We start from the raw sequence: 20351 nt of genomic DNA, 5'->3' as shown, positions 1-20351 counted from the left end.
ACCTGGACTCACCTGTGCACAAAACAAGACATGAAAACACACACACACACACACACACAAACATACACAAAGACACACATGCATACATATACTGACATATATATGTATATATATATGAAAATATATAATCTTTAAGAATATTATAGGAAGATATTTTAAATATTCTGCATAAGGATGCTGCTTTTCATGAAGATTAAAAATGGTGGTGCCAAACACTTCCGGATGGAGACTAGGGACCATTCTTGGATGTACAGACCACAAGACCTGAAGAGCCCTAGGTCAAATGGGTCCACAATGTCCAGACCACAGGTGTGTCTGACCTCATTCCTTCCATGTGGCCCAGGGAGGACAGGTTTCCAGTCCCCAGAATATGCACCTGTACCTACTCTGGTGATCCGCAGCCATGCTCTATAGCAGGGACTTGGTATCTGAGACTGAACTGTGGGTGGTAAAGTGCCGAACTCCAGACCTGCTTGCCCAGGTAAATCTCAGGAAAACAGGTTAACCTGACCTCAGACCTAGCCATAAGTCCACAAAAAGCCCCAGGTACTGGCGATCACACAGGCACAAAATTCAAAGCCCAAAGGAGCCAAGAGTGCATACCTCATCTGTACACTTACTCTCCCTCTCTGACTGATCTTTAGAACACACAATAGTATCAGAACCAGTGGGTGCAGGGGCACCTGAGTGTGTGGATATAGGATAGATCTGATCTCATATATCTCTGCCCATCTGCAGAGGGACGATGGGCCCACAGGGTGGCCCATGTGGCTGTGGACACGCACTTCAGCTACAGCTTCATAGCCACACATTCAAATTGAATCTTCTAAGGAGTCCTGGTCTGAATGGAGCAGGCAAAAGCCAAGCCAGCCATCCCATCAGACTGTTTATTCTCAATTGGGCAGAACTGATCTGGCCTGAACAGATGCCTAGCTAGCCAACACAGTTCAGCAGGGCCTCCCATGCTCTAGTGAGGATCTGAACCTAGCCACCTGCACCCCAACACAGGGATCCATTCCTGCAAGCTATGGGGGAGCCTGACCAGCTGCCATAAGATGGCAGGAGTGCCTGTGCACACCCAGGTAGGACTGAACCAGCATGAAGGGATCTGGTTGAAGCCCAGCTAACAACCACAACCCAGAGGGCAGTATATGCTCTCTCAAGCAGGAATCAAGTTAGGCAACATGGCCTGGATGGATCATGCAAAATCTTATCCAAACATTACAACCCAGCAGGGGTTCCAGTACTCTAAGGTACATTGAGCATTGGCTGCCAAAGACTCAGTGGCTGAGAGCAGAGTTTTCAAATCCCAGCCAAAGGCAGGATAATTAGCTTTATCTACACTACCTCTAACAGATCCTTAGGGTATAGAGCAACAGCACCAGTCTCTTCTGAACCAGTGGGGAATCCTCGGTGTGGAGTAACATACCCTGGAGCTGCAATCAGGTCGCCTGCCTGATCCAGAGAAGGACAAGAGAAACTACCTCCCAATGTCGGAGACATCAAGATGACTAAAGTCCAGTGTAAAAATATAAATAATGAAACCCAAAACAATATGGCATCTCCAGATAATAGCTATCTCTAAGAAATCAACCCTGACAACTCAAATACAAATGAAACAGAAGAAAATGACCACAAATACTTGGTAATGAAGATGATAATGGAGAAAATGAATAAAATACATAAACAGATACAGGAAGATGGAGCCAAAAAGATTGAAGACCTTAAAGAGGCCCATAGAGAGGCAGTGGAAAAAGTTCACGAAAATGAAAATAATCAGATGAAGGAAATCAAAAATATAGTTCAAGACCTGAAGATGATAATGGAAATGATCATAAAAGCACAGACAGAAGAAAGGCAGGAACAAGAGAACTTATATAAGAAAGCAAGCATCATAGAGGCAAGCTTCTCTAAGAGAATTCAAGAGATGGAGTAAAGAATCTTGGACTAGAAGATTCAATCATAGAACTTGAAGCAGGTATCAAAAAAAATCCATATCCTTTCATAAGGCCTCTAAATCAACTGAGAAAATATCATATGCATTCAAAAAGGCTTAAGCTTAAAACTCAGGTCCTACATGGTCTGATTCATATCATTTGCATATATAGCATAGCTTTCAGGTTAATAGGGGTTAAAATACCTGTCTTTATGTGAATGGGTGTACATCTGATTCTTGTGCCTTCTTTTGGGTGTTTTTTCTTCTGTTATTTTGCCTTGTCCATCTTTGAAGTGACATATTTTGTTTTGTGCTTTTATATTAATTTTGTTAAAAATAACTCTGTGAGAAAATATAAATAAAAGCCTTTGATAGGTTTAAATAGAGAGTACTACATACTTCTGTATTAAAAAGAATTTATTCATCTCATGCTTATGAGTGAACAGTTTAGAATAGGTAAGCAAATCCTCTAGAACTGAATTTATAAATGGTTATAGGCTCTATATGGATACTTGGAATAGAACCCTAGATCTCTGTAAGAAAAGTCTCTACGGGCGGATCCAAGATGGCGGCAAGCAGTGTGGACCGCGTTTGGAGGCTCCAGTGAACAACTCAGAGAATTGCACAGATTTCTGAGCCAGGAACACCGAGGTCCGAACATCACAGCAGCGGGAGTGCTCCACGGTTCGGAGGGACCAGGGTGCGGAGGACCTGCGTGCCCCTGCACACGGGAGGAGTGTGGTTTTTCTCTGATCGGAGCGGCAGCAGCAGAGGCAGCAGCACCAGCGGCACCAGCAGCGGCGGCTGAGGTTTGCAGCTCATAGCCTTCCGGTGGAGGCGATTGGTGTGGTGGCTGGTGGGAGTTGCTGTGGGAGAGGGGACTCGGGGCAGGATTTGGGTCGCGTGGAGCCTTTGGACCCAGACAGGACTCGGCAGACAGTTCGGCCCCAGAGTCCCGGGTACTGGCCCGGCCCAGCAAGCAATTCTGGCTGAGGCACTAACTCAGCTCCAGCCACAGCTCCCCTGCTGTGGCGCAGGGTTAGTTGAGCACGCTGCTCCACACTAGGCAGCACCTCAGCTCAGTGGCAGCTCCCCTGTGGTGACACAGTCTGGGCGGAGCACTTGGTTTCACCACAGGCGCTAACTCAGAGCAGCTGCAGTTCTCCTGCTGCAGTTCTCCTGCTGTGGCGCAGGCCTGGCCGAGCACTCAGCTCCACCCTAGGCGCCACCTCAGCTCAGTGGCAGCTCCCCAGCAGTGACACAGTCTGGGCAGAGCACTTGGTTCCACCATTGGCGCTAACTCAGAGCAGCCGCAGTTCTCCTGCTGTGGCGCAGGCTTGGTGACGTGCTCAGTTCCATCCTAGGCACCACCTCAGCTCAGCAGCAGCTCCCCTGCGGTGACACAGTCTGGGTGGAGCACTTGTTCCACCACTGGCGCTAACTCAAAGCAGCCGCAGTTCTCCTGCTGTGGCGCAGGCTGGACAGAGCTCTCGGTTCCACCAGCTCTAAGACTCTGGTTGGACACAGTGTGCAGTTTGAATCCAGAATTCCTGGCTGAGATTGGTGGTCAGTTCGGGCCCTGAGTCAATAACTGACCACAGCACTCACTTTGGGCCAAAAGGCCCTAGCTGAGCTTGGTGCGTAGTCCCAGCCCAAAAATTCTGGCTGGACCCTGTGTGTATTTTGGGCCCAGAATCCCTAGCTGAGCTTGGCAGACGGTTCAGGCCCTGAGAATCTAGCTGAGTTCTGCCAGTGGTTGGGTCCCAGTGCTCCTGGCTGGACTTGGCAGGGAACACAGAAGGCTGTGGATACCTTGGTCTGACCCAACGCTCATTCAGAGATCCAGATCAATTGCAGGATCCACGGAAGAGGGGGGCTGAGTATCACTGGCTGTGAGAGACCAGAACAAAAGGGCTAACCTCCTAACATCCACACCAGTGAAGCTTTGAGCTCCCAGCCTAGGGAAATCGTGAAGAAAACAAGTGAATCTATCATCAGACACCCTCCATTCAACTCGGGAAGCTACCCAACAAAAACAAAGACGGCAAGATGTCTAAAGGACAACGAAAAAGCATACGCAAAAAACCCCAAACCAACATGGTGTCTCCAGTTTCCAGCTATCCCAAAGAAAACAACCCAGAGAACTCAAATACAACGGAAATACAAAAATATGACCTCAAATCCTTAGTAATGAGGATGATAATGGAGGAAACAAATAAAATTCGTAATCAAATGCAGGAAGACGCAGACAAACAGGTGAGAGATATAAAAGAAGCACATAGAGTGGAACTGGAAAAATTGCAGGAAAATGCAAACAACCAGATGAAAGAAATAGATAAAACGGTTCAAGCTCTGAAGACCTATAAAGAGGCAATGGAAGAAACTCAGGAATATACAAAAAATCAGATGAAAGAAATAAAAAAATCAGTTCAAGATCTGAAAATGAAAATGGATTCAATGATAAACACACGGACAGAACAAAAACGAGAACGTGAGACCTCAGAGAAGAAGGCGAGCAACACAGAGGTGAGCTTTTCTAACAGAATCCAAGAGATGGAAGAACGAATCTCAGGTCTAGAAGATACAATCACAGATATTGAATCAACCATTAAAGAAAATGCCAAATCTGGAAAACTCCTGACACAAAACATCCAAGAAATTAAGGACACCATGAAAAGAAGAATTCTGAGGATAATAGGCATTGAAGAAAGAGAAGACATCAGACTCCAGGGCCCAGAAACTATTCTCAACAAAATCATAGAAGAAAATTTCCCCAATCTAAAGAAAGAAATGCCTATAAACATACAGGAGGCCTACAGAACACCAAATAGAATTGACCAGAAAAGAAAAACTGCCTGCCACATAATAATCAAAACACAAAACTTGCAGAACAAAGAAAAAATATTGAAAGCTGCAAGGGAAAACGGCCAAATAACATTTAATGGTAAACCTATCAGAATTACACCCGACTTCTCAGCAGAGACCATAAAAGCCAGAAGGGCCTGGACAGAGATCCTGCAAACCCTAAGAGACCACAGATGCCAAGCCAGACTACTTTACCCAGCAAAATTATCAATAACCATTGATGGAGAAAACAAAATATTCCATGACAAAAACAAATTCAAACAGTACCTATCCACAAACCCAGCTTTACAGAAGGTACTAGAAGGAAAACTCCATCCCAAAGGGTCAAGCTACAACCAAAACTACCCAGGAAATAGATAACTATCCCATGGCAAAAACACAACTACACAAACGCTCGACTGGAAACAAAATCAAAATTAAGACTCTTTACAGTCACTGGCCACTAATATCTCTCAACATCCATGGCCTCAATTCTCCAATAAAAAGACACAGACTAACTGAATGGGTACATAAACATGATCCAACATTCTTCTGCATCCAAGAAACACATCTCACCCATAATGAAAGGCATTACCTCAAGGTAAAAGGTTGGAAAAAAATTTTCCAAGCAAATGGTCACAAGAAGCAAGCAGGTATAGCCATTTTAGTATCGAATAAAATAGACTTTCAACCAAAATTAATCAAAGGAAATGAGGAAGGACACTTCATACTCATCAAAGGTAAAGTCACCCAAGATGACATCACAATTTTGAACATCTATGCTCCCAATACAAGGGCACCCACATTTGTAAAAGATCTCCTAAAAAAGCTTAAACCACACATCGATCCCCACACAATAATAGTGGGAGACTTCAACACCCCACTCTCACTGAAGGATAAGTCATTGAAACAGAAACTAAGCCGGGAAACAACATCATTAACCAATGCCATGGGTCAAATGGGTCTAACAGATATCTATAGAACCTTTCACCCAAACAAGAAAGAATACACCTTCTTCTCTGCACCCCATGGAACGTTCTCCAAATTGATCACATCGTAGGTCACAAAGCAAGCCTCAATAGATACAAGAGGATTGAAATAATACCTTGTATCCTATCAGATCACCATGTTCTTAGGCTGCAATTCAACAACAACAGAAATAACAAAAAGCCTACACGTACGTGGAAACTAAACAACTCTATGCTAAATGACACCTGGGTCAGGGAAGAAATAAAGAAAGAAATCAAGGAGTTTCTGAAATTCAATGAAAATGAAGAAACAACATACCCAAATTTGTGGGATACATTGAAAGCAGTGCTAAGAGGAAAATTCATAGCACTAAGTGCCTTTAAAAAGAAATTGGAAACATCGCACATAAGCATCTTAACAACACAACTGGAAGCCCTAGAAAAAAAAGAAGCAGAAACACCCAAGAGGAGTAGACGCCTGGAAATAATCAAACTCAGGGCTGAAATTAACAAGTTAGAAACTAAGAAAACAGTCCAAAGAATCAACAAAACCAAAAGCTGGTTCTTTGAGAAAATCAACAAGATAGACAGACCATTAGCCAAACTAACTAAAAGGCAGAGAGACAGTATTGAAATCAACAAAATCAGAAATGAAAAGGGAGACATAACAACAGACACTGAAGAAATTCAAAGAATCATAAGATCCTACTTTGAAGGCATATACGCCACAAAATTTGAAAATCTAAGGGAAATGGATGATTTTCTTGAACAATTTCACTTGCCAAAGTTGAATGAAGAACAGATAAACAAGCTAAATAGTCCCATTTCCCTACAGAAATAGAAGCAATCATCGATGGTCTCCCAACCGAAAAAATCCCAGGTCCAGATGGTTTCAGTGCAGAATTCTACCAGACCTTTAAAGGCGAGCTAATACCGATACTCTTTAAGCTACTCCAAAAGATAGAAATGGATGGAAAATTACCAAATTCATTCTATGAGGCCATAGTCTCATTGATACCTAAAGCTCACAAAGACTCAACAAAGAAAGAGAATTTCAGACCAATTTCTCTTATGAACATAGATGCAAAAATACTAAATAAAATACTTGCAAAACGAATACAGGAACACATCAAAGATATCATTCATCATGACCAAGTAGGCTTCATTCCAGGCATGCAGGGATGGTTTAATATACGGAAATCCATCAATGTAATCCACCATATAAACAAACTGAAAATAAAAAACCACATGATCATCTCCTTGGATGCAGAGAAAGCATTTGATAAAATTCAACACCCATTCATGTTTAAAGTTTTAGAGAGATCGGGGATACAAGGCACTTTCCTCAACATAATAAAGGCTATATACAGCAAGCCAATAGCCAAAATCAAAGTAAATGGTGAGATACTCAAGGAAATTCCTCTAAAATCGGGAACAAGGCAAGGCTGCCCACTCTCTCCATATCTCTTCAATATAGTACTCGAAGTTCTAGCCAGAGCAATAAGACAACAAAAGGAGATCAAAGGGTATCCAAATGGGAAAGGAGGAAGTCAAATTTTCCCTCTTTGCAGATGATATGATAGTGTACATAAGTGACCCTCAAAACTCCACCAGAGAACTCCTAAAGCTGATAAACACCTTCAGCAAATTGGCTGGATACAAAATTAACTCAAAAAAGTCTGTAGCCTTCCTATATACAAATGACAAGCTTGCAGAGGAAGAAATTAGGAAAACCACACCCTTCACATTAGCCACAAGCAATATAAAATATCTAGGAGTTACCCTAACTAAGCAAGTGAAGGACTTGTATGAAAAAAATTTCAAAACTCTGAAGAAAGAGATTGAAGATGACCTGAGAAGATGGCATGATCTTCCTTGCTCATGGATCGGGAGAATTAACATAGTAAAAATGGCCATCCTACCAAAAGCAATCTACAGATTCAATGCAATCCCTATCAAAATACCTACACAATTTTTTAAAGACATTGAAAGTTCAATTCTGAACTTCATATGGAAAAACAAAAAACCCAGAATAGCTAAAACAATCTTGTACAATAAAAGGTGCTCCGGAGGAATCTCCATACCTGATCTCAAACTGTACTATAAAGCAATAGTAATTAAAACAGCATGGGACTGGCACAGCAACAGGCTGGTTGATCAGTGGAATCGAATTGAAGACCAAGATATGAATCCACACACATATGGTCACTTGATTTTTGACAAAGGAGCCAAAGCCATTCAATGGAAAAAGGATAGCATCTTCAACAAATGGTGCTGGTCTAACTGGAGGTCTATGTGTAAGAAAATGAAACTGGACCCATATTTGTCACCTTGCACAAAACTCAAATCCAAGTGGATTAAAGACCTCAACATAAAACCAGAGACACTAAGCCACTTAGAGAAAAAGTGGGAAAGAGCCTGGAACATATTGGCACAGGAGACAACTTCCTGAACAGAACACCAACGGCCCAGGCCTTAATGTCAACCATTAATAAATGGGACCTCATGAGGCTGAGAAGCTTCTGTAAGGCAGGAGACACTGTCAAGAGAACAAAGCGACAGCCTACAGACTGGGAAAAAATCTTCACCAACCTACATCTGACAAGGTCTAATATCCAAAATATATAAAGAACTCAAGAAATTAAACACCACCAAACCGAATAACCCAATTGAGAAATGGGGCTTGGAACTAAACAGAGAATTCTCAACAGAGGAGTATCAAATGGCTGAGAAACACTTAAAGAAATGCTCAACCTCCTTAGTCATCAGGGAAATGCAAATCAAAACAACTCTGAGATTCCATCTTACACCCATCAGAATGGCTAAGATCAAAACTCAAGTGACACCACATGCTGGCGAGGATGTGGGGAGAGAGGAACACTCCTTCATTGCTGGTGGGAATGCAAACTAGTACAGCCACTTTGGAAATCTATCTGGTGCTATCTCAGAAAAATGGGAATAGGGCTTCCTCAAGACCCAGCTATCCCACTCCTTGGAATATACCCAGAAGATGCTCCAGCACACAACAAGAAAATTTGCTCAACCATGTTCATAGCAGCCTTATTCATAATAGCCAGAACATGGAAACAGCCTAAGTGTCCCTCAGTAGAAGAGTGGATAAAGAAACTGTGGTACATATACACTATGGAATACTACTCAGCTATTAAAAACAAGGAATTCCCGAAATTTGTGGATAAATGGATTGAGCTAGAAATGATCATAATGAGTGAGTTAACCCAGAAGCAGAAAGAATCAAATGGTATATACTCATTTATATCTGCATACTAGCCCAAGGGGCATGTCCCATGAAAGCCTTCACTTACCAGGAAACTGGGACAGAGGGGAAGGCATCCTATTGTGACTCTAAGTGAGAGACGCATGGGAGAATAGCAAAATAAAAGGATACAGAGGGTCCTAGAAATCTACAAGTAGAACAATATGATAGGCAGATTTGGGCCCAGGGGTCCCGCTCAAACTAAGGCACCAGCCAAGGAGAATACAGGAGGTAAACTTTAAACCCCTTCCCAGATCTAGCCAATGGTCAGAATATTCTCCACAGTTGAGTGGAGAGTGTGATATGACTTTCTCATGTACTCTGGTGCCTCACATTTGACCATGTCCCCTGGAGGGGGAGACCTGGTGGCACTTAGAGGAAGGACAGCAAGTAGCCAAGAAGAGACTTGATACCCTATGAGAATATACAGGGGGACGTAATCCCCCTCAGGAACAGTCATAGAGGAGGGGAATAATGGGAAAATGGGGGGGGAGGAATGGGAGGATACAAGGGATGGGATAAACATTGAGATGTAACAAGAATAAATTAATAATTTAAAAAATTAACTCTAAAAAATAAAATAAAATTATTTATTCAGTTTACCTCCATAGTCATGGCCTCCTCCTTTCTCTCCTCCCAGTCCCACGATGCCTTCCTTCTCCTTCCCTATTCCTCAAAAAAAATGGGACCCCTCCTACTGATACCAGCTCATCAAGATGCATCAAAACTGATATTGTGCTCTTTCTCTGTGGCCTGGCCAGGTAATTCTGACAGGGGGAAGTGATAAGAAACAGGCAACAGAGTCCATGTAAGAGCAATCCCCTGCTCACCTTACTACAGGACCCACATGAAGCCTTATTAACCCATTGGCTACATCTGTATAGAGGACCTGGGTCCAGTCCATGCATGATCTTTTGTTATTGCCAAATCTGAGTTATTCTTAAAGGAGTTTGCTTAAATATAATTTACATACTTTTCAATAATGGTTTGGGGGGACATATGACATGAAATAAGAAAAAGAAAAAATATTGATAGATTTTTCATTAGTGAAAATTCATGTAATTTTATGCTTCAACACAAAATATCAGATTTAAAATAATTCCTAAAGATACATGTTATGTATTCTCTACCTACCAAAATATTCATTTTCTTCCATACCAGTTAGGCCAAAAAACAGTCATCACAATATTCTTATAAAATAGTGTAATGGAAGATGATGTCCTTACAGACATGATCTTTTGTAGTTATAATATTAAGATAAATATGCTTATGCAGTTGTATTTAGAGTGTGAAAAAATTTCACTGCAGAAAGAACAGCACTTCCTTCAAAAATACACAAATATTCTATTAATCTTATATAAAATATATAGTAAAAAGCATTAAAACTGTATTTGGCCCTTAAAGAATGTGTGCCCTCAATGAAGCCCGTTCTCTTTTTTTTTTTTTTTTTTTTTTTTTTTTTTTTTTTTTTGGTTTTTCGAGACAGGGTTTCTCTGTGTAGCCTTGGCTGTCCTGGACTCACTTTGTAGACCAGGCTGGCCTCGAACTCACAGCGATCCGCCTGCCTCTGCCTCCCGAGTGCTGGGATTAAAGGCGTGCGCCACCACGCCCGGCTGAAGCCCGTTCTCTATAAAAATATATTTTGACAATGTATTGCATGGATCAAACATGGTAATTAATCTTTCATAGAAAATATAATGTTTCGCATAGTCATAAATTTATTTTGGTTTTATTTCTGTCTTGGTAATATGTTAAACCTTCCTATAAAACTCTCTATCTAGACCTTACTGGGAAGAGCCAGACATGTAAATCCTATGTAACTTTAAGTTTGTTCTTTCCAGGTATAGACTGTAAAAAACTGAAGAGAAACTCGTGTTAATGCACACTTATACCTGAGCTGTTCATATTGCAGAACAGATGCATAGACAAGTAACAGGACAACATCTATTATGAAGCAGATATGTCTCCTCTGACCATGTAAGCTGTAAAAGTCGGCTAGACCATAAGAGACAAGGCAGTAATTTTTATCAAAGTAAAAATTTATCCCTGAAGCTGAACAACTTTCCCATTAAACATTTCATTTAGAAGGCAAATTTTGGATTTTTCATACTAATAGAGCATTTGTCCATTTAAGGACAACTATCTTAAGATATTCTTAATGTCAAATGACATTTCACACTTAAATATTTTTCCTCAATGACCTCTTTTGAACTGATGACTTATTATATAACCAAATTTCAGCAAAGACACAGTTAATGCCTCTTTGGCAATATTGAATCCTCACCTATATGTTTATTTTAGAAATTTACATTATACATATATATGTATTTCTCTTTTCTTTATTTGTACTCAGAGTTGAGAGCAAGCTACGTTTGTTTGTTTCAAGGCCCTGAATATGTGAATAATTACATATATAGGAATTCCTGCCTGCCATTGGATACACCAGACTGATATTTTAACTATATATATATATATTGGCTAGATGGAAGAAACTCAAGCCGACTTGCCCAATATTGTTTAGTTGTTCACAGAGGTAAGAGTGCCCAGAACCACGTCATAAAGACCACCTTCAGCAATTAGTGTGCAAAGATGAACACATTCATATTAAAGAGCAAATATATATTGGAAACATTTGGAACAAGCACATAAGTATGATAAACTGTTTCAAATGAAAATTTCATTCAAAAAACACATTTAAAACGTCTAATAAGAGGACAAGATATTTTAAAAATAATCTGATACAATTCTGACATTCCTGCACCAAAATCTTCAAAGACAAACACAGACAACCCTTGTCATAAAGTCTCACACAAGGAAATAACTTTCAGTTGCATTATTTCTTCCTGCAGGAGTGCAATCAGTCTTCTCTATTTCCCCAAACACTATGCCACCCTTTTGCTATTTAATATTTCTTCAGAAGAGCTAACATTGAAAATATTCAAATTCTGAGGAGTCACAGACATGACAGAGAAGATAGGGAAATTCCAAAATCCTTATGAATGTACAAATTGGGTCAACCCCATGGAAGAAAGACAGTCCCTGACATGATTAATGATATTCTACTATGCTTTCAGATAGGAAGCTAACATGAATATCTTCTGAGAGGCTTCATCCAGTAGCTCATGCAAACAAATATAGAGACCCACAGCCAAATAATAGATGAAGCTTGGGGAGTCTTGGGGAAGAATGGCAGGAAAAAATGAGTGAGCCACAAGATCTACAGGGGAATATAACCTAAGCCTTCGGGGGTGCTCACAGAGACTAATCAACCAAATGAAGAGAATTCATGGGCTGGACCTAGGCAACCTACAAATGTATAGCAGATATGTAGTTTGGTCTTCATGTGGGCTCCTAGCAATTGGAGAGGGGGCAGTCTCTCACTCTGGTGCCTATATTCAGATCTCTTTCCCATAGCAGGTCTGTCTTGTCTGGCCTTATTTGGAGAAGAACTGTTTAGTTCTGCTGTGAGTTGATGTGCCAGAGTGTGTTGGTATTCTTCACTGTGTTCTGTAATAAAGTCTGCTCATCTTTATCATAAAGAAATGCAGATAAGGTGGGATACTGAAGATTATGACTTCAAAACAAGTTAGAGGAGTTGGATGGTTCAGTCAAAGAAAATATGAAATTAAAATGAAAGATTCATGGACAGAAATAGAAAAGATCCTCCTCAGTGAGCAGACCCAGATCCAAAAAATAATTATAAGTGGATATTATCAGTAAAGTAAAAATAATCTTAATACAATTCACAGACCCAGAGAAGATAAGTAACAAGGAAGTCTTAAAAGGGAAACACTAGCCTCTCACCATGAAGGAGAAATAGAATAGATATCATGGGTTGATAAGGAGAGGGATCTGGATGGGGAATGATGGGAACAGAAGGGCCTATGGTTCAGTTCAGGGAAGGGTGAAAAGAGAGAGTCATGGGAGAGGCAACTGGAATGCGGAAATGGGGTGAAGAGATTTCTGGAATGAGCTAGAAACCTAGTGTACTGGAAACTCCGAGGAATCTCTGAGGATGACACCAGCTAAGATTCCTAGCAATAGAGGATATAAAGCATCAACTGGCTATCTCCTGTAACCCAAGAAGACTTCCAATGGAGGGACGGGGCCTACTATTTGTCCTGGCTACAAGATGTGCTAGGGTAAAGGAAGCACAGAAATTTTGGGAGTGGCTAAGCAATGCCTAGTCCAGCTTGGGACCCATGCCATGAGAGTGAGCCCACCCCTGACACTGTCTGGAGAGTTGGGAGCCAGACGCTGGATAGCCTAGAGATTTATGATAGAGCCAAATACAAATGGAAAAAAAGTCAATGAAATTATTCTTAATGATATTCTGTTATACACATAGATCAGAGAGGATTCATCTAGAAATCGATGGAAACAGATGCAGAGATTCACAAGCAAATACTAGACAGAGCATGGGGGAATCCTGAGAAAGAGGGGCATGAAGCATTATAGGGCCACAAGGGTCATGGGCTCCACAAGAAAACCCACAGAATCCACTAAACTGGACTCAAAGGGGATCACAGAGACTGAACTGCCAACAAGGGAGCTGCAGTCTCCCTTTGTAGGCCCTCTACATGTTTCAGTTGTGTAACTTAGTCTCTTTGTAGGACTCCGAAGAGTGGGAGCAGTGGCTGTTGCCTGCCTTGGGACACTGTCCTCTTACTGAGTTGCCTTGTCTAGTCTTAATAGAAGTGGTTTCTAGTCTCACTACAACTTTGGGATGCACACCCTTTGTGAAGTGAAATGGAGGAGGTGTAGATGTGGGTGTGGAAGGAAAGTTGGAGAAGGACTTGGAAGAGAAGAGGAATCATGGTTGGTATGTAGAAAAGAAACAAATAAATTTTAGAAGATCTCTCTGCAAGTAGCATCATTTAAAGGTAGCAGTGAAGTCACAGCAGTTAATGTCCACATGCCTATATAGGAATGTGAAGACCTGAAATTAAGATGCTCATCAATCACTCTCTGCTTTAGCAAGCATAGACTCTCAATGTAACCTAAGCTCACCAATTCAGGTAGTCAAGCTGGCTAACTCTCTTCAAGACACTCTGTTCTGCCTCAGGAGTTTTGAGATTACAGGTGGGTTTTTGAGTGTGTTCTTCACATTAGAACCCAGTTCTCATATTAGGACAGAAGGGGATGATTTACTGACTCAACTTCCTCCTTATTCCCTCAGATTTAATAATTTAATGTTTTAAAAATTATAATTTAAATGAACTCTTGCAAGGGCAATGAAGAAAAAATGATCTTGATCCCGCAGTTGATGGACACACACACACACACACATGCACACAAGCAGACATGAATGCATACAAACACATACACACACATGTACACTCACAGACTCAGAGAGACAGACACACACACACATGCAGACACTAGCACTGGCACACACACACAGTCACAGAGAAAATGCTGAAAAAATATTTTTTCTAAGAATGGTTTGCCTTCATGTGTGTTAAGATTATGTTATTGTAGACCCTACAGAGGGCAGACAGGTTTGAATCTCATGAAACTTGAGTCACAGATGGTTATGAGCCACTATATGAGCAATGAGAATCAAAATCCAGGTGTCTGCAGAGAGAGCAACCAGTGCTCTTAACCACTGAGTCTCCTCTTGTAGGGAGATTTAAAGTGAAGCATTTGTGTCTGGTTTTAGTGAAATGCTTCAGCCTAGTCTTTGCTGTGCTGAAAAATTATTTAGAGACTGCTTGAACCTTGAAAAAATGTTGTCCTCCATGGAGAGTCTGCACTTGGTGGAATGTGAGAGCTTACAGCTGCACAAACCTAGATCCTAATACACTTGTGGTAAACGTGGAATTTTTTTCATTATTATTAACCATAATTAAATGGGACTGAGAGTTGTGTGGGTTGTCTGCTCTCTCAGGCAGCAAGGGCAAGGTAACCTTGGTAGTTGGAATCCTTCCCAGTCTCAATTGCTTTTGTCTAATGATTGATTAAAAGTAATCGGAGTGAACTAGTCAAGGTCAGCTTTTTCCTCCAAGGCTGAACCCCTCTGCTCCTTTGGAAAATTAAGATTTGTCATCTTGGTGTGCTATCCACTGCGCACCTATGAACAACATCAATTTTGTATTTCTCTACCCTCAAGGCACATTACATTCTCACACTCTACAACAACTCATTTTCAAGAAGGGTAGCTGAGCGTACAGCTGCCTGTTGAGACTTTCAAGCAGGAGAAAGCAAAATGTTCTGTGGTATTTTTAAATGATTTTATTTTGAGGTGCTAAGGGATTGAACCCATGGATCTACTTGGTCCCAATGCACAAGCCTTCAGATTTGGTATAGGATTTCCCTAATGTCCAAGTGCTGAGATTTCAGGTATGTAGAACCAAGGCTGGCTAGTAAAATTTTAAATAATGACATGAATCGATGGCTTCACCTTCTAATATTATATCTTTATAGAATTTACAAACTGCAACAGAAAATCATGTTTGAAAACAATGCAGAGTGTTCTTAGTCACTGCAACCCTGATTATTGTGAATGTGAACCAACAAAACTCAACAAATAGTGTATGAGTATTTACCAAGCATGAATTAAATGACATATATACATATGATCAAAAATAATACTTTAGGAGAGATCCAAGATGGTGGCGAGCAGTGTGGACCACGTTTGGAGGCTCTGGTGAACAATTCAGGGAATTGCACAGATTTCTGAACCAGGAACACCGAGGTCCGAACATCACAGCAGCGGGAGTGCTCCACGGTTCGGAAGGGCCAGGGTGCGGAGGACCTGCGTGCCCCTGCACACGGGAGGAGCATGGATTTTCTCTGATTGGAGCGGCAGCGGCAGAGGCAGCAGCACCAGCGGCACCAGCGGCGGTGGCTGAGGTTTGCAGCTCATAGCCTTCCGGTGGAGGTGATTGGTGTGGTGGCTGGTAGGAGTTGCTGCGGGAGAGGAAACTCGGGGCAGGATTTGGGTCGTGTGGAGCCTTCGGACCCAGACTGGACTCAGCGGACAGTTTGGCCCCAGAGTCCCGGATACTGGCCCAGCCCAGCAAGCAATTCTACCCGAGGCACTAACTCAGCTTCGGCCACAGCTCCCCTGCTGTGGCGCAGGCTTAGTGGAGCGCTCAGTTCCACCTAGGCACCACCTAAGCTCAGCGGCAGCTCCCCTGTGGTGACACAGTCTGGGCGGAGCACTTGCTTTCACTACCAGCACTAACTCAGAGCAGCCGAGGTTCTCCTGCTGTGGTGCAGGCTTGGTGGTGCACTCAGTTCCATCCTAGGCACCACCTCAGCTCAGTGACAGCTCCCCTACGGTGACACAGTCTGGGCGGAGCGCTCAGTTCCAACACCAGCGCTGACTCACTGCAGCCGCAGTTCTCCTGCTGTGACGCAGGCTGGACAGAGCACTCCGTTCCACCAGGGTTAAGACTCTGGTTGGACACAGTGTGCAGTTTGAATCCAGAATTCCTGGCTGAGATGGGTGGACAGTTCGGGCCCTGAGTCAATAACTGACAACAGCACGCACTTTGGGCAAAAGGCCCTAGCGGAGCTTGGTGCACAGTCCCATCCCAAAAATTCTGGCTGGACCCTGTGTGCATTTTGGGCCCAGAATCCCTAGCTGAGCTTGGCAGACGGTTCAGGCCCTGAGAATCTAGCTGAGTTCAGCCCGTGGTTCTGGCCCAGTGCTCCCGGCTGGACTTGGCAGGGAACACAGAAGGCTGTGGATACCTTGGCCTGACCCAACGCTCATTCAGAGACCCAGAAAAATTGCAGGATCCACAGCACAGGGGGGCTGAAGATCACTGGCTGTGAGAGACCAGAACAACAGGGCTAACCTCCTAACATCCACACCAGTGAAGCTTTGAACGCGCAGCCTAGGGAAATCGTGAGAAAACAAGTGAATCTATTGCTAGAAATCCGCCATCCAACTCTGGAAGCTACCCAACAAAAACAAAGACGGCAAGGTGTCTAAAGGACAACGAAAAAGCATACGCAAAAAACCCCAAAACAACATGGTGTCTCCAGTTTCCAGCTATCCCAAAGGAAACAACCTAGAGAACACAAATACAACGGAAATACAAGAAAATGACCTCAAATCCTTAGTAATGAAGATGATAATGGAGGAAACAAATAAAATTCGTAATCAAATGCAGGAAAACGCAGACAAACAGGTGAGAGACATAAAAGAAGCACATAGAGTGGAACTGGAAAATTGCAGGAAAATTGCAAACAACCAGATGAAAGAAAATAAATAAAACGGTTCAAGCTCTGGAGACCTCTAAAGAGGCAATGGAAGAAACTCAGGAATATAAAAAAATCAGATGAAAGAAATCAAAAAATCAGTTCAAGATCTGAAAATGAAAATGGATTCAATGACAAACACACAGACAGAAGAAAAACGAGAACGGGAGACCTCAGAGAAGAAGGCAAGCAACACAGAGGTGAGCTTTTCTAAAAGAATCCAAGAGATGGTAGAACAAATTTCAGGGCGAGAAGATACAAGGACGGATATTGAATCAACCATTAAAGAAAATGCCAAATCTGGAAAACTCCTGAAACAAAACATTCAAGAAATTAAAGACACCATGAAAAGAAGAAATCTGAGGATAATAGGCATTGACCAAAGAGAAGACATCAGACTCCAGGGCCCAGAAACTATTCTCAACAAAATCATAGAAGAAAATTTCCCCAATCTAAAGAAAGAAATGCCTATAAACATACAAGAGGCCTACAGAACACCAAATAGAATTGACCAGAAAAAAAATAAAAACTGCCCGCCACATAATAATCAAAACACAAAACATGCAGAACAAAGAAAAAATATTAAAAGCTGCAAGGGAAAAGGGCCAAATAACATTTAATGGTAAACCTATCAGAATTACACCCAAATTCACAGCAGAAACCATAAAAGCCAGAAGTGCTTGGACAGAGATCCTGCAAACCCTAAGACACCACAGATGCCAGGCCAGACTACTTTACCCAGCAAAATTATCAATAACCATTGACGGAGAAAACAAAATATTCCATGACAAAAACAAATTCAAACAGTACCTATCCACAAATCCAGCTTTACAGAAGGTACTAGAAGGAAAACTCCATCCCAAAGGGTCAGCTACACCAAAACTACCCAGGAAATAGATGACTATCCCATGGCAAAACACAACTACACAAACGCTCGACTGGAAACAACATCAAAATTAAGACTCTTAACAGTCACTGGTCATTAATATCTCTCAACATCAATGGCCTCAATTCTCCAATAAAAAGACACAGACTAACTGAATGGGTACATAAACAAGATCCAACATTCTTCTGCATTCAAGAAACACATCTCACCCATACTGATAGGCATTACCTCAGGGTACATTGTTGGAAAAAGATATTCCAAGCAAATGGTCACAGAAGCAAGCAGGCGTAGCCATTTTAATATTTAACAAAATAGACTTTCACCAAAATTAATCAAAAGGGATGAGGAAGGACACTTCATACTCATCAAAGGTAAAGTCACTCAAGATGACATCACAATTCTGAACATCTATGCTCCCCAATACAAGGCCACCCACATTTGTAAAAGATCTGCTAAAACGCTTAAACCACCACATCAATCCCCACACAATAATAGTGGGAGACTTCATACCCCCACTCTCCTGAAGGATAAGTCATTGAAACAGAACTAAGCTTAGAAATAACATCATTACCAATGCCATGGGTCAACTGGATCTAACAGATATCTATAGAACCTTTTGCACCCAAACAAGAAAAAATTACACTTTCTTCTCTGCACCCCATGGAACCTTCTCCAAAATCGATCACATCGTAGGTCACAAAGCAAGCCTCAATAGATACAAGAGGATTGAAATAATACCTGTATCCTATCAGATCACCATGCTCTTAGGCTGCAATTCAATACACAATAGAAATAACAAAAAGCCTACACTGTACGTGGAAACTAAACAACTCTCTGCTAAATGACACCTGGGTCAGGGAAGAAATAAAGAAAGAATCAAGGAGTTTCTGAAATTCAATGAAAATGAAGAAACAACATACCCAAATTTGTGGGATATATTGAAAGCAGTGCTAAGAGGAAAATTCATAGCACTAAGTGCCTTTAAAAAGAAATTGGAAACATCGCACATTAGCATCTTAACGACACAACTGGAAGCCCTAGGAAAAAAAAAGCAGAAATACCCAAGAGGAGTAGACGCCTGGAAATAATTCAACTCAGGATGAAATTAACAAATTAGAAACTAAGAAACGAGTCCAAAGAATCAACAAAACCAAAAGCTGTTTCTTTGAGAAAAATCAAACAGATAGACAGACCATTACCAAACTAACTAAAAGGCAGAGAGACAGTATTGAAATCACAAAATCAGAAATGAAAAGGGAGAACATAACAACAGACACTGACGAAATTCAAAGAATATAAGATCCTACTTTGAAGGCATATACGCACAAAAATTTGAAAATCTAAGGGAAATGGACGATTTTCTTGATCAATTTCACTTACCAAAGTTGAATTAAGAACAGATAAACAAGCTAAATAGTCCCATTCCCTACAGAAATAGAAGCAATCATCGATGGTCTCCCAACCAAAAAAAGCCCAGGGCCAGATGGTTTCAGTGGAGAATTCTACCAGACCTTCAAGGGCGAGCTAATACCGATACTGTTCAAGCTACTCCAAAAGATAGAAATGGATGGAAAATTACCAAATTCATTCTATGAGGCCATAGTCTCATTGATTTCTAAACCTCACAAAGACTCAAGAAAGAGAATTTCAGACCAATTTCTCTTATGAACATAGATGCAAAAATACTAAATAAAATACTTGCAAAACGAATACAGGAACACATCAAAGATATCATTCATCATGACCAAGTAGGCTTCATTCCAGGCATGCAGGGATGGTTTAATATACGGAAATCCATCAATGTAATCCACCATATAAACAAACTGAAATAAAAAAACCACTTGATCATCTCCTTGGATGCAGAGAAAGCATTTGATAAAATTCAACACCCATTCAGTTTTAAGTTTAGAGAGATCGGGATACAAGGCACTTTCCTCAACAAATAAAGGCTATATACAGCAAGACCAATAGCCAAAATCAAAGTAAATGGTGAGATACTCAAGGAAATTCCTCTAAAATTAGGGAACAAGGCAAGGCTGCCCACTCTCTCCATATCTCTCACAATAGTACTCAAAGTTCTAGCCAGAGCAATAAAACAACAAAAGGAGATCAAGGGATTCCAAATGGAAAGGAGGAAGACAAATTATCCGTATTTGCAGATGATATGATAGTGTACATAAGTGACCCTCAAAATTCCACCAGAGAAATCCTAAAGCTGATAAACACCTT

This window comes from Acomys russatus, unplaced genomic scaffold, assembly GCF_903995435.1.
Source record: "Acomys russatus unplaced genomic scaffold, mAcoRus1.1, whole genome shotgun sequence".
Classification (NCBI taxonomy): domain Eukaryota; kingdom Metazoa; phylum Chordata; class Mammalia; order Rodentia; family Muridae; genus Acomys; species Acomys russatus.
Note: the sequence above shows the minus strand (reverse complement) of the source record.